The sequence below is a fragment of the Camponotus vicinus genome, unplaced genomic scaffold (genome assembly GCF_025532165.1).
Source record: "Camponotus vicinus isolate PSW18456_S1 unplaced genomic scaffold, iyCamVici1.0 SCAF_5, whole genome shotgun sequence".
Lineage (NCBI taxonomy): Eukaryota > Metazoa > Arthropoda > Insecta > Hymenoptera > Formicidae > Camponotus > Camponotus vicinus.
The window spans coordinates 11629060-11644524 of NW_028141977.1; the positions used below are offsets into that span (position 1 = coordinate 11629060).

At 37.0% G+C, this 15465-nt stretch overlaps 1 protein-coding gene and 1 long non-coding RNA gene across 15 annotated transcripts in view; one reads left to right on the forward strand and one right to left on the reverse strand.

Annotated features, from left to right (window-relative positions):
* The window catches only part of Dlg1 (MAGUK family member discs large 1), a 276280-nt gene that overhangs the window by 67361 nt on the left and 193454 nt on the right, over positions 1-15465 (forward strand). The gene's annotated exons all lie outside the window — the stretch shown is intronic.
* Positions 1-15465, reverse strand: part of LOC145971760 (uncharacterized) — a 152343-nt gene that overhangs the window by 67076 nt on the left and 69802 nt on the right. Inside the window, exon 4 of one of the 3 annotated variants that reach the window (XR_014438968.1) lies at positions 3437-3951. The exons of the other annotated variants lie outside the window; for them this stretch is intronic. This is a non-coding gene — a long non-coding RNA (uncharacterized LOC145971760). Of the gene's footprint in view, positions 1-3436; positions 3952-15465 lie in introns of those variants that run through there. 3 annotated transcript variants of the gene reach the window in all.

The window sequence follows — 15465 nt, forward strand, 5'->3', positions numbered from 1 at the left end:
GATGCATTAACGCTGACGACGTAAGACGCTCAATCCATCAACGGAGTGCTTAACGTTGATACGGTCTACTTGGCACTTGTAAAATGAAACGGTACAGCCGATATAGTCGCTACACGATAATTGATACGCCAGAGTCTCCTGTTTGACGATGTTTGATTCAACGCTTTGACGGCTTTGGGAGAAATTTATCGTACAATTTCTCTATTCAAGACTTTATTTGTTGAAAAAGATTTATCATTAAACTCATATACATGTATCCTGTAATATATAGTCGAAAATTGAACGCTATTATTTTGCATGCCATCTCGGAATCGCATATTGCGTAACAGCGAAATCGATGTTAGAGCTTGGAAATAGCGCAACGACGAACGAGTCGCGTAACTTTCGATTACGTAATAATTGACGTATAACGCCTGGTGCGCGCATCACAGCGCACTTCGGAACGTATTCCGTTCGCCGTTAAGTGAAAGATTCATGGATCGATAATGACTTCCGAGCAAACTAACGTTAATGCCACGTCGTACCGGTAGCGCGTCCCAAGCGCCTGAATAATCAACACGGAGAGGGTAACAGTCGATCGTCGACGTTGAATGGCGTGGATTCAGCCGACGAATTAAGCGAGCAAATTGCGCTTGTCGCGAATATCGAAATATTCGCTGTTATCTGGATGTTGCTGGAAAATGGAAGGTAGCTCCAGAAACATTTCGTGTGAGGAAGCATTTCGCGGTGACAATCTATAGGGTAGACATATAAGATTGTTGTTCCCCTTTGCTTCGAAAGTTATCGCCGCGGCAAAATTATTTTCACGCAATTATCAACGAATCTCGATGATGGCGTTAATAAATTTATTTCGTGCTTCAGGATTATTTATCTGGTTGGTAATCGTAATATATATATCACTCGTGCGTTTGCGTTACAAGATGAGCTGCCACTGTTTCTGCATTAAATGAATATTTTTGACTGCGATTTGTTTATTTGTTTACGTAGGTAAAATTATCGAATAAATCAATGCACAATTTCATGAATTTCGAGAGAACGCTTTGCGCTCGCGAAACTCTGTTGAAAGGTTTAAATTGGAGCTAACTTGGAGACCATACAATATTATCTCCGGTTGAATTTCAATCTGATTAGCCGTTCCTCGAGTTAACTAGTTCGTGCGGAATAGCTTAACAATGACACGCATTACGCCGTCGCCGCATTAATCCCGTAAAGACGTTATACCAAGTTCACCTACCGTTTTGGAAACTTCGGTCGGTAGTTAACTCGGAACACGTTCGGAGAGATCGTCACTCGGACAAATTTCGAACATTAAATTCCGATAATGCGAATGTGCACAATAGAGAGGCAGATGATATAAATCTGAATAATATATTGCAATTAAGAAACTTTTGAAGAGGCAAAATTGTTCTGGCATAAAAATAAAACGGGCAATTTTATATTTTTTCCTAGGATAAATCATATCAAAGCAAAATGCAATTGTGTGTTTATTGCATTGTTTGAATTAACAATGTTTAAAAAAAAAGATAAAGATTTTTTTGCATTAATTTAATATTAAAGATAATTTTGAATAAGAACAAAGATGAGAGAGAAAGTAAAAAGAGATAAGGGAAAAAGGAGAAATTGACTGAGGAACTTTCTCCAGTGGAGATGTCAACAGTTCCCTTTATTTCCCACGTGGAAGTAGTTCCTCGACGATGTTTTACACCGACTACCCTCGAGCGTATCTCGAGGACTTCTTCCTGGATGGGTACACGCATCCCAGAAGTATATCTAGCCCGAAGTATTCGACTGTGACGAGAGAACTTGGATAACGCTTCTACTCGTGAGGTAACTCGCGCGACAAAAGAAATCATCCTTCGAAATTCAAGCGTTTAGCTGGAGGTACTGAAAGTTTCGAGCTAGTTTGCGCTGAAATTTACCTCATTGCCCGGAATAATTTATTATTATATTGTGCGTGTGCGTAATAATGATGATATCTCTATTATACGTATAGCTGACTTTGTCTTTTTGCGGTAAATATTATTTATATATTGCAAAAAATCTGATCCACAATTATCTCTTTGTATCTTAAATGATAACAGAATGGAACATTGCTTAATAGCAATAGAAATGATACAGTGAGAAGATTAAACGTAACGTGAGTTGTCGCGTTAATTGATGTTCGTGATGCAGGATTATCACACGAAGGAGAAGGATGACGTGGGAGGATTACATGGCATCGTTGTAACGTTTTAGCGTAAGGCTGCGTACATAAAGGGACATCTTCCCTCCATTGTGGGTCAAAAGCAGAGGTTATATCGCGTTTAGTTACCTACTGATTGATGACCTGACGAGAGGGCGTGTCTCGAGCAAAATGCGCGCTAGTTGTTCCTATGCGTTCGTGCCGCTTGAAACTGTGGGCTGACGATCCGACTAAACTAATTACCCACTATGGTACACCTTAATCCACCTTGTATTCACAGATCGATAACCACTAGCTCAAAGAGCATATCCCTAACATAAACTTCGTATATAATCTCTTGATGCTGATGTTTGTGTGATTAAATTACTTTCCAATATTACTTAAAGTTTTTATCTTCGATTTTTTATTTTTTAAAGAACGTCTCGCAATTTAATACTATGATAGAATTATACAGACGCACTTCCACTGAATACTTTCAGTAAATAATAAATTTAAGCAATATTATATTATAAAAAAATATTATAAAAAAATATTATAAAATATTATTAAAAAAAATAATCTATAATTTATTGCATAACTTCTTTCTGATCGAAGTTAAAATAATTTATTTGACGTTCTTTGCTCTCAAATTAATTCTGACGAGTTATGAAGAGAGTTTTCGGTGCTACTTATCGTAGCATAACTTAATGTAACGTAACTTAATCTGACGAAATTAACTTTGCCCTGCGTTCATACATTTATAAACTCGTGGATTAAAAGATAGATATAGAAGTATGCAAATTTTGCGGGATTTGCATAACACGCTCTTACTTCGATAATCTGAAAATTTAATAATTGAATATATTTCAAGTTAACTCCGTTGACAATTACATTATATGTAAAGAGTACAATCACTGAATAAAATATTCGAAAGATTTCGAAGTCGGGTCAAATCTATATGATGGATACGAATATCTCTTACATACACAAACCGAAAGTAAATTTTATAAGACTCGAGAATATTTCCGCGCGTCATCACAATCAATGGATTGTTCTAAAATCGAACCTAGATTTCTGATCGCGGAATTTAATCCTCGGGAGACTAATTCTATGGATTTTGAATTTCATTTTCGCTCGATTGTTCACTTTAATTACTTATGGCTCACTACTGCATAATTAAAGAAATTGTAATCATCGTTCAATTGCTTCATGCTTCATAAACTCGTGGAATATAAAACGAATCTATTTTATAGTTTCCTGTTTTTATTTTAGTCAAAATATTTAGCCATGGAAAATGGCCTGATTAGAAAAAATAATATATAAATATATATCATATATATAAATATAAATATAATATATAAATGATTAAAGATCAATCTTTTATTTTAAACATCGAGCGAAAATAAAACGTATCGTTCGGAAGTAACACATCTCGTGTGCTCACGACGAAAAAGTAAGTCATCCTGATTCATCGCGTAGATAATCAAATTGTTTCATTATTATTCGTGTGCGTGGAGTCGCACGAAAAGCAGGGAGTCGTCTCGTGCTCTCATGCATAACTGCACTGCAGTTCAGTTTCTGCAGAAACTTCCAAGGGATTTGTTCCGCTTTGAAGTCCACGCCGTTGATGCTAACCGCCGTTCCAAACTGTGAACGCGCTCATGGTCAGCCAATCTCGTTATCCGATGTCCGGTGGACTTTAGCTACGAATTTCGCAGAATTTCGTGATTGAAACCGCGCTTACTTTGATTGTCATCCGAGAAGAAGAACTGCGATTCGATGAGATTTTCCTGCGACAAAGTCCAACAACAGATTAATCAATCGTGAAGCTTTCAATTTGACGGTTCAATCTTTCGCGATTTAATTAAATTAATCTTTAAAAATTGATACAACGTATTATGATTCGGATAAAAAAATATTCCGTACGAATTACACACGATACAGAGTGTGTATATGCAAACGTGCATATAAGCGGAATAAAGAGAAATATTTTTACATACATTAAGTCCACATCGACGCGTTCCCATATTTTTGAAATTATATTAACATGTGGACACTGCATGTTTTTTTTGTTTTATTATAAAATATATTTTTACTGAAACGTATTATTTTTTCAATTTTTCACGTAAACGCTGTTGATGTCTCGTTCAAATATTTCCAGCAGCTCAATTCCCGCCGCGCGCGCTTAATAACCATTTTCCGTTCTGCGACTGTAATGAATTCATGGTGTGTGATAAAGCGACTTCCCGGCAGTCCTAAAACCCGCGAAGCAAAACGTCGCGCTTAATATCGACCTCGCACCTCGCGTATGGGGCGCGTTATTAAATTGCGGCCAAAATATACAGGAGCGGCATTACGCTACCGAGTGGTCGGCAACATGATATATCGAAACCTCGCAATTCAGCGATATAGCCGCGCGACTCGTATTTCACTGTCTTTTCGCGCCACTTGTCTCCAAAAATATTTCGGCCTGCTATTGCAATGAATACCAGATATTCGCGTGGTTTAATCGTACCCAGAATTGTACATTTCAACGTCCGGGTACACTGGATACGACTGCTGCATCTCGCACAGACACGCACGTGAAACGCATGTGCGTTCGCGATCATCCACGTCAGATTTAATATCTTTGAATATATCAACGTGGGTATTGAGCGATTTACTCGAATACACCATTAGCTTTACGATTTGTGGCGTCCATACTGCCTGTATTTATGGCCTTGTTCTAAACACGGTCGATTTCGACTATCACGAGTTACCGCACTCGATGGCATCATCAGCTGTTAGGACATCATGAAGGAATTTTGGTTATGAAATTATGTATTAATTTTATTTTATGTATTAATTTAATATTATAGACATTATAAATCAAATTGCATTCTTTCAATTTCGCGTTACTCATAGATTTACGATTTATCATGTCGAAAGTATAATAATATTGCACTTACAATCGATTATGGTACTCACTATTATCAGAGTGATTACCGGAATTCAGCAGTTTCATCCCATCGCCTTCCACTCTCGCGAGATAACGTATAGATAGATAGCAAATAGATTTTCGAAATTGAACATCTCTCCAATTGGCACTTCTCGAGGCACATTATACGCGCGGTTGCGGGGGCTGCGAATATCGGTTAATGAGTCAGAGAAATTTTCCAAGTCTGTTTTTTTTAGATATGGTTGTACCGACGAAATCATTGCATGAACTGTTCATTTTGCGAAAATATATTAATTATCAGATTTAATATATTTTTCAAAAATTATAAAAAAATTATATATTAAAAATTTGTAAAACAAATTATTTTTCCCAGCTATGATACATGTACAAGGTTTTTCAAAGATTTGCACGGATACTTTATAATATCAATTTTATTAATCGATATCATTTTTTGGAGAGGATTACATTTCCTTATATTACATTGCATGCATGCAAATGTCACTCACGGATTCGCGTGCAAAAATTTCCCATTCACGAAAACGCGCAGGATGTTCAGAATTTTGTTCCGCTATCAAAGGCTAGCATTGAAGACAGAGGGGAGATAAATGCTATTTACAAACCGCGATGCACACCGGATTGCACGCCATCAGTTAGGAAACGATATAACGCTTGAAGTTACAAAACATTTATTGGCTCGTTTGTCCGATCAATCTTTTGATGTGAGCTCGCACGGCGATATAACCGCGACGCGAAAGCGAGCACACACGGGGATGAAACTCGACATACGCGAGGGGAAAGATGGTGGGAGGGGAGGAAAACGCGCACATGGCGCCGGGAATTACATCCCGCTTTGAGACCGGACGCTGCGAAACAGGCACGAGCTGGTGTTAACAATGCACTTCGCTGAGGCTCGGCTATATCCGGTCACGTGCCAGTGCGTGACTTCCTTTCATCAGCTTACAAAGCTTGCGGATGGGGAGGAGCGATGTGACAGGAGCTCAGCAGAGCACAGAGCCTCGAAGAGCTTGTCATCGGCAACTTTATCGCGATATCGTGTACTCCAAGCGGCGCAACATTTCAAGAGGCGAAAGTACATTTGCTCCTTTATTCATCATTAATGATTGGGAGTCATATCCAAGCGTCCCATAGATTAGTACTGCTCAAATATCCTCGAGAAATATGACATGAGTTAACTATTATAAAATTTCGCAATATTAGAGATTTAAATTTGTAATATGAAATTTATTAATATAAATCAAGAAGCAAATATATTATTCCGATGCCTTCAATGACTACATGAAACATTTTTGGATGAAAAAGCAAAATTACATAAAATTATGAAAAAATATTATGTAAAATAAGTCTACTCACAAAGAAAGGCGAGCCGCGACGAAACTTGATAAAATATTCCTTGCTATCAACTAGGTAAACTTTGAGAAAGTAAATTCTCTGATACCGGGTATTTTCAGTCACCCTGTATTGCACAGTAGAGGCGCAGTAAAGGTTGACGTCCTAAATCTCCGGCCTATATTACAGCCGCAGGGCGGCGGTTGCCTGCTCGATCGATGGACCTATAAACCTGTCGTGTCCCACTGCCACTTTGGAAAAAGGCATTGTAATCCGCCTAGCGGGCAACCTCGTGATCGTCAAAATGCATTTTACCGCGACGAAATCGGACGCTTTTTTCCCTCGTTTCCGCGGTTACACAACTTGACTTTATTCATCACGAGAATTGTCAAGTTAAGAGCGCGAAGTGCACATTGTTTCGATATTATATGAAATATTTTATCTTTGACGCATTACAAGCGAGAATATTAATTATAAAACATTTTAATAAATTTCTGCAACAGTAGTTTGAGCGCAAAAACGGCAGCAAAAACACCCGTATTATGCGCTTGACATCGATATCGCATTAAGGTCGATGGAATATTCCGGATCCTCGGCGAGATAATCAAAACTGGCATATCTTTAGCTTGCACGAAGATTGTGCGAAGCAATCCAACAGTGAGATTAGATGCCTCCTTATGATCGTCTCAATGGCAGATAAACAGAGAGCTACGAGACGTAAATACGAGCTTCACTTCGGCACTGCCAATCAGTACAGTGTATATCAAGTCGTCCGTAATACCGTCTCATTGTGAATGAAGCTTAGTGCGCCGACAATTGTAATCTAGATCGATGTCCCGAGCGTTACGGAATTCAGTGCTCGGAGTTAATTACATGGCCCGTCCGTGGCGGGTTACATTGCATCGGTCGCTTCCATCCCGGCTAAAAGACGAGAATGTAAGTGCATTGCTCTCGATTGGATCCGATGAAAACTACGTTTTCGGACATGCAAATGTAACATCTCTTCGAATGAAACAGAAATACGCGGACGCTTCTATCATATACTTTCGAACTGACAAGCACTTTTGTATGTAAATTCGAGAGTCATAAAAGTTGCTAGTTATATAGACAGGAGATTTAGGTAGTTTTATTGCTTCCATCGCAAAGTGTGACTGAAAATATCCGATATAAGAGATGAACAATTGCTTCTTTTCTTCTCTAAAATTTTCCTAGCGAAATTATAATAAATAATTCTGTTAGCTTTTATTATATGATCGATTTTATTTTATGTATAAACGTAGTAGATGATTTATTTACATATTTTTTCTTTAAAAATCTTGTTTCTTTTATGTCACACAACTAATACAATTTTATTATAATACATAAATAAATTATATATTAACTTTAAAATTAGGTAAAGTAAAAATATTATAAGAAAATTTTGATTCTCATAATTGTTGGTGCTTATATCGGCTTTCAAAATTCCATTGTCCGAGTATTACACGAGAGGTTTCTAGCATGATATATATCACCCTTCTCTCGCAAAGAGCACGGGATTATGCTCTAAGCGCGTAATTAGTACACGAAGCAAGGAAATATCATTAAGAGCAAAGTCGAACACACAACGATAAGAGACGTATCTCCTGGCAATTCAGTTTTGCTCGTTAACATTAATCATTAATACTCGTCACTTTCTAATATTTCTTGCACGACTCTTATATATAATATTTTCTGTGAAATAAAAAAATAATATTGTAATTCTAATTATCGGAAAATGAGTCAATTTTTTTTTGAATATAAATCTTTTTATTATATATGTGAATTACTAACGTTTTTGTTTTAAATTAAATTTTATTGAAATTTATATGTGAAAAAATATATCAGAGTTTATTGAAAACTATAATATGGGAAACTTTTATTGTTACTGGCAATTTATTGTAAAATATTTTGATTTATTAGTTTCAAATTTTAATACTTGAATTATCTCTACGTTGCATAAAAATATATTAATATATAGAAGTATTGTATATATATACATATAAGCATGTAATCACAGGCAATATGATATGTTGTTGGAGGAACCTCTGATGAGCAATGTCTTTCAAAACCCATCAAAGCTCGTTCAAACAAATCATCTAATAATATTTTCGATAATGTATATTAAAATGTCAATACAATTTTTAAAAAAAACGCTTGTTTTTTGTAAATATCTTAATTAACGTAGAAAATACTTGGATTTAACGGACAGAATTTATATTGAAACCTACAGATCTGAAACAAAACATTGAAAAAAATGTGACAGATAGATCGAGAATTAATTTCGTGCTCAAAATAGAATTTAATTTGCCTTTGAGAGACGAAATCCATTCGGTGTAATATATTTTTTGCTGGAATGTATTCTTTGTGCTTCGCGTTACTATATCTCGTGGAGAGACGAACTGTTTCGTCGCTTTTAACCGGCAATCTCCAAAATTGTTGCATTCGAGTATTCCCATTTTTCACACGCGCATTATTTCGCAACATCCCGAGCCTCTCGCCTCGAGTAGCGGCGCGAGGATAGCAGCGCGTCCCACGAAGACGTAATTATAGCGAGGGAGCTGTATATATCATTAAGAGCGCCGACGGTAGAGGAACGCAGCGTGAAAAGAGACGGCACTCCATTGCCGGCAGGGAGTTATTACGGCGACTTAGGGGAGAAAAGCGTGGGAGGAGCGGAGGATACAGCGCGCCGCGAAAGATGCGGGGGAGAAGGAGAAAGGGAGGAGAGAGCGTTACATATATATATTCCGTAAAATAACGACCTCATTATCAGCCACCAGCTGGTTGCCGGGCGCGGCGGTATTAGACCTCCCGATATTTATGCGTGCTTTTATTAAGCCCCGCATTCAATGGCCTTAGCTCCCCCTTCCCCCTTCTTATCTTTCTTCCTGCCGTGTTCATTCGCACTCTCTCGTTTCTTGCGACTTCCCCGCGGTCCCTCGCACCTTGTTATCGCGTTATCGTTAACACCGCGGGATATCCTTAAAGGTTGAATCTCCTTTTATGGCTTATCAAAGCATTCGAATAAGGTTTATAAAAAGAGCGCGATATACTTTCTCTAATGACGAGATACGAGTAAATTTGTTCTGTTTTAATTAAAATACATTTTGGATTTTATTTCTTCATATTTAAACTTGTGTTCTCTCTGAACAATATTATTCCTATAAGCAAAGTAAAAATTAATTAACTTTTATGAAATTCCTGAAAATGCTTGTACAATATGTATTTACAAATACACAATTTTGTTAACATTTTCCCGAAGAATTGACAATATCGCAGCTTAAAAGATGATACTTTTCCATTCGAATATCTCAGGCAGGAAATAACCTAGAATTACGATAGCCATTGAGTGTAATATTCGCATTGGTGCCATGAAAATTTCCCTATCCACTTAAACGCGGAAACGATCCGCGAGAGAGAACGTATAAGAGATTTGATCGACGAGGCGCTTACGCGTAATTCCGTTCTGCCATCGTGAGGAACAGTTAAATAAATAGCGACGATACGAATGGAGCAATATCCCGATATTATGACGACCTGAGTAGCAGGACTTGGCAGTGGAGAAACGATATTTCATTCCATTCAGTTTCTAGAACGTTGTCCTTTCATCTCGCGATAAAACTGTTTCTGCCCTTCTAAGAGGCGTCATCGACACTGCGCGATAACTCCTCGGTACTATCCAACGAAATTAGTTTCAACGACGGTATCCACGTTGCTGGTGTGTAAAGCCGTGTACTATCGACGTGTCACCACCTCGGGAAGCGAATGTGATCGTACGATAGTCGAGTTACGTCCGGGAACACAGAATTGCACCAAGAATCCCATTCCAGCGATCGTTTCTGTATTAGATAACCGAAATGTTCGCGGGTCCATTTATAGCCGTTTATGGAAACTATTATCATTATTTATCTAGCATCGATAACAGCAACTTTCAACAACAGTCTAGTTGAAAGCAAGAGTGCGCAAAAATCATATTTGAAATTCTAGCTTAATTATATTTTATCTATATTATTCTATCTTATTATTTATATCTCGCTATACTTTTAATGTGTGTGATTTTTAACTTACTTGCGATAGTCGATACTTTAAGTCTACTAAAGGTCATAATGGAATATCGGAAAATATTTGAGTTTTGTTGATATATCTAATAGCTATGTTAATTGATTCGCTTGAATTTAAAATAGATTCTTTAGTGATCTATTTTTCGCGAGGATGATAAATTATTTAGTGCTTTAATTTTATCTTCGAAATATAAAAGAAACATCTATAATGAAAAGATAAATATAAATATGTGAATATATAGGTATATGAGAATTATTTTGCAAACGATTGAAAAGAAACGATAAGCTTTTTAAAAGAATGGTGGAACTTTGGCTCTGAAAGCTTTCCAATCCGCACTTTCGTTTCAGATTCGCCAAATATAAACCCTCTCATCTCACAGTAACGGTAACGGACACGGAATCTTCACGACGAATAGAACGCATAGAAATCGAACTCCGTAGGAAACGAAGAACTTGAATCGAGTTCTCTAATGAACGGATTTTCCGTCGAGAATCCCGAAAAGTATTTTAAGTTGAATAATCTGACGTTGAAACGCTATGTCTAACGAAGATTTGATCACCCCGAACTCTCCTTCAGACTATTTAATTATGAAAAATTATCTCGAGATAAGGGAACTGTAGAGTGAATTGCGAAGGTGAAGATATTTTTCTTGCGCATAGTTTTAGAAAAAATGAATATGAGAAAGAAAATATCCTATTATATTTTTTCCAAACATAGAAGAAAAATATTTTAGAGTAAACTTTTGTCCTCTCAAAACGAATGTTTTCGTTTCATTAAGCAAAAATTACAAAGTTGTAAGAATTTCGCGCTACGAAATTGAATTGATATTGTCTCACATCTCTTGCTTTCTTTTAATACCATTTATAAGATGTTCATTATTTGAAATACGGTAACGTAGATTACTTTTGCTCACTGTGCGGAGAGCGCATGTGTCCGTTATTCTTTTCCAAGTGCAAAAATTGATGAAGCTAGCGTGGTATCGCGCGAATATTTCTCTCTGAAATAAAAAATTTAAAAATATTTCGGTAACTCAGCTATTATTTTTGGGGCATGGAATTGGAAAACGCACACGGTATAACTTGAACGATTGCTTTTGTTGCGTTGTAAATATTTGATACAATTAAAAATATCAGAGAATCTAAATTTTTTTTATTGCGACAACCCCGAATCACACGGCGAATAAACTCTGTGGAAAACTCATTCGAAAAATGAAAGTTGGAATCGCTTTGAAGATATCGATCGGCAAAAATAACGTTTATTAAATTCATCAAAATTACTTAACTTAAGACACTGAATCTAGTACAGTTTTAATAAAAAAGATTTTCAATAAATACTACTATAATCTGATTAAATTATGCTTTATGAAAATACTTTATGAAATGTTGGGAAAGATACACAACTAGTTTGCAATATTCTTTCAATTTATACTTAATAAAAGAGAAGCATAGGAAATATAAAATTAATCGATTATTTCTTCTTCAAGGCACGGATGTTTGTACTCGCTTTAAAATCCCGCGAGCGACGATAATCCACGCGCCTGCGGCAACGTTGGGGAACGATAAGCGCGTGGGTTGTAGGAAATCTGCGTTATAGATATCCGGAAGACAAAACTATGTCGAAACAACATGCACTCATGGCGCATGCTTTCGGCGTGACTGCCGAAAGTTATCGAGTAAAGTTTCCAAGTTATCGATATATATGCTTATTGCCTCACAGGAATAGAATACGTGCTTCGAATCTTCAATGGCCAGACCGGAAGTATCTATTTTCCAACCCTCACGTGAAAATAATCACGACGTTCTGTCGTAAAAAGTGCGGACTGAATTCGAAGGAAGAAGCCTCGCACGATTCGCTTCGCGAATTTTTTTTCTACATTCGATATAATCGTGGAATATCGAGTTAAAAAATGATTCTTGAACATCAATTAATTTTCTTTCTACAGGCTTCATATTTTTTCTTATTTTTTATCTTTTTCTATAATTCTCGCATTTCTCCTTAATATTATTATATTATTATCTTTCGCATTTTTTGCCTATGAATTGCACACACGAACAATCCAAAGTGCAAACTCGCTATCACGTTCTTCGTCGCGTATGATTAGGGGACTTTACGTGCGACAGATCCGCATAGCGTTCGTGTGGAAACTTCGCACGCGTTATGGCGTTGCGGAATCGCACGAAGTTTCGTGGGTGTTCCACACGTCGGCGACGTGAAATCAACGATAGTGGATTATTGGAAACGCGTCCAAGTGTCGCGTTCTCATCTCCGCGTCGCACCGGCTCTCTGCGGATGTTTTCGGCGTGGCTGGTATTGGCAAGGCGAATGGATACCATTGTCGCTTTGCGGTCGAACCGAGGCGACCGGGTTCAACAACGAGAGAGGTGCCAGCAGTTACCGTTCCAATCGTGTTGTACGATCTTACACACCATCGAACGTACATTTGCGCACTATTATTATACCTCTTCGCGAATTCGCAAAAAATTATTAACTCGCGAACTTGAGTGTCGCGCATTCAAAATATATTCAATAATATTACTCTTTAATAACATAATTGTATTTATTAGACATTAGTTTTATTTATTTTTAAAATTGACTATGTATCATCAAAATTGTTCCAAACACATACACACAAAGTTAGATACGCTACAAATTCTTATCTTTTCTTTAATTAGCAGTGCAATTTTTCAAAAATTGGGCATGTCTGAAAAAACTGAAATAAAAAGAATTAGAAATATTTTTATAATTTTTTTGGAGGAAAGAAAATATATATATAATTTTAATTTAAATATAACATAAAGTATATATTATTTTCATTACTTTTAATTTCGTTAAATTAAATTTAAAAATTTTTAGTTTCTCTCCTGCATATAATTAATTTAACACATATAATTATATAATAAAATTAATAAAATATATAACTATTTCGATGAAACGAATTAAAAATTAATTATTAAAGTTTAAATAAATGAACTATTGTATTAATTTTACAAGGAAATGGAATGATTTTCATGAGCATGTGTGAGCGGAAGTGCTGCTGCGTAATTATTTTCACAACTGTCGCGATTTGTTGTCTGACCGATTAATAATTTGCGAATTGCACGAATGAATAAATGAACGAACAGGCTATAGCTAAATCATAATTCCATTGTGCGCTGCAACACGAGATCTTTACACAATCGTAGCAATTAATTTTACTATTTATATCGATAATTAATTTTTATGGCGATTAATCGTAACTGCTATTACGTCAACAAACCTAATACTGTAAATATTAATTGATATCTAAACGGTGTCCCTGATAGATCCGAAACGAATAAAACGCTACGCGTATAAACGTGTTGGAATTTATTGAGCTGTCCTAAATCTTTGTCACCCTGAATTTTATGCTCACGCACCTCGCAAATTCTCTCAACGCCAATATTCGTCACAATACTTGATGCGCAGCGTTTTAATTGCATATCATGTGGACGTTTATGTGAAGAGTGTTGGAATAATCCACACGTAAATGCACCCCGTCAGTTCGCATCAACTGTTGTCACGCAGTTGTCGCCTGGTCGTAGCTTGACGTTTCGAGGCCGCCAGTAGTTATGGTCGCGTCATGGTCAGACGTGACATACGTTTGCACCGTGGCGGCCTATCAGCTAGTCAAACACCACCTTACGACATTCAATACCGGATGTAAATCACGTAAATAGTTACGCTACAAATAAACGCTTCCGTGCATTAATTAAACGTGAAAATAAATTAATAAATACGTGCGAGATAAATAAATGTAAATAAATTTCAAGAAACATCCGCAACTTTCCGAGCAGTATTCAGGCTTTGAAAAACGTGCTGTAACATTAAATACGACGCATAATGTTCCATTCAGGATTTATTACATTGAGGTAAACCCTTTCCCCGAAATATCCACCTGATTCGCATACCATATTTGGCCAAACACGCTTAGCTTTTAGCGATAGTTTCCAGGACATGATCAACAATAATGATCGACGATATAGATTCTCATCAAATCGGCTGAAGCGCGTTGTCATTCAATCGTTCGGTTGTGGAATGCATCGCCCAAGGATTATTCTCTATTATCAGTGCGTTACATATTGCGACGTCATAAAATCAAAGCAGTAGCCCGCGGGTAATCGAGCACGCTCATCGCATTATCGTTTACGTACAACTCATTGTGTCAGTCGCGGAATTACGAATGCAACTGTGAATATCCTCCGCGCGCATTCGCGAATTAATCTCGATAAGTTCCTTCCGCGAGGCAGATACAAATTTCGGGCCGCGAACGGAAAGTGCGGTTCCGAAAGTTATGCGCGAAATCCCTCTACCAAGGCCGGTGCAAACCGGGCAACCTATTTTCTCATTACTCGGGACAACAACAAATTAATCCGGTTACAAGGGATCCGGGAAATAATCGCGCGAGCCCAAATAGAGAAAAAATTTTATTATAACGCGGGAGAAGCGAAAATGCACGAGAAGATATTACGTCCGTAAAATCAATTTTACGCTATAATTTTGATACTCGTTAAAGTGGTATAGTACAGTTATTTTCATAGTGCAGTAGGATGAAATACGTGTAGTACGGTAAAATAAAGGACCGTAAATATGCGTCTACTTAGAAGTTGACTCGCGTATATCGCGAATAAAAGAAAAGATGTAAAAATATTATATAAAGAAACTGAGGTAAAAGCGTCGTATTATATACGACACTTTGCGAGTAGGGAGTCATCGTAAGAGCAATGTTACGATGTTTTTTAAATATTGAGAGATATGCGACGGTTATATATGCGACATTTGATGCACCAGAAGAGAGTGCTTAGATTGTCGGTATCGCACGGGCACGCGATAACGAAATAGTATATTCTCGCTCGGTAAAGTAAAACTACTCGGGAGAAATGTACGTACGAGATGTAGGAGAATGCACCTGAGAGAAAGAGAG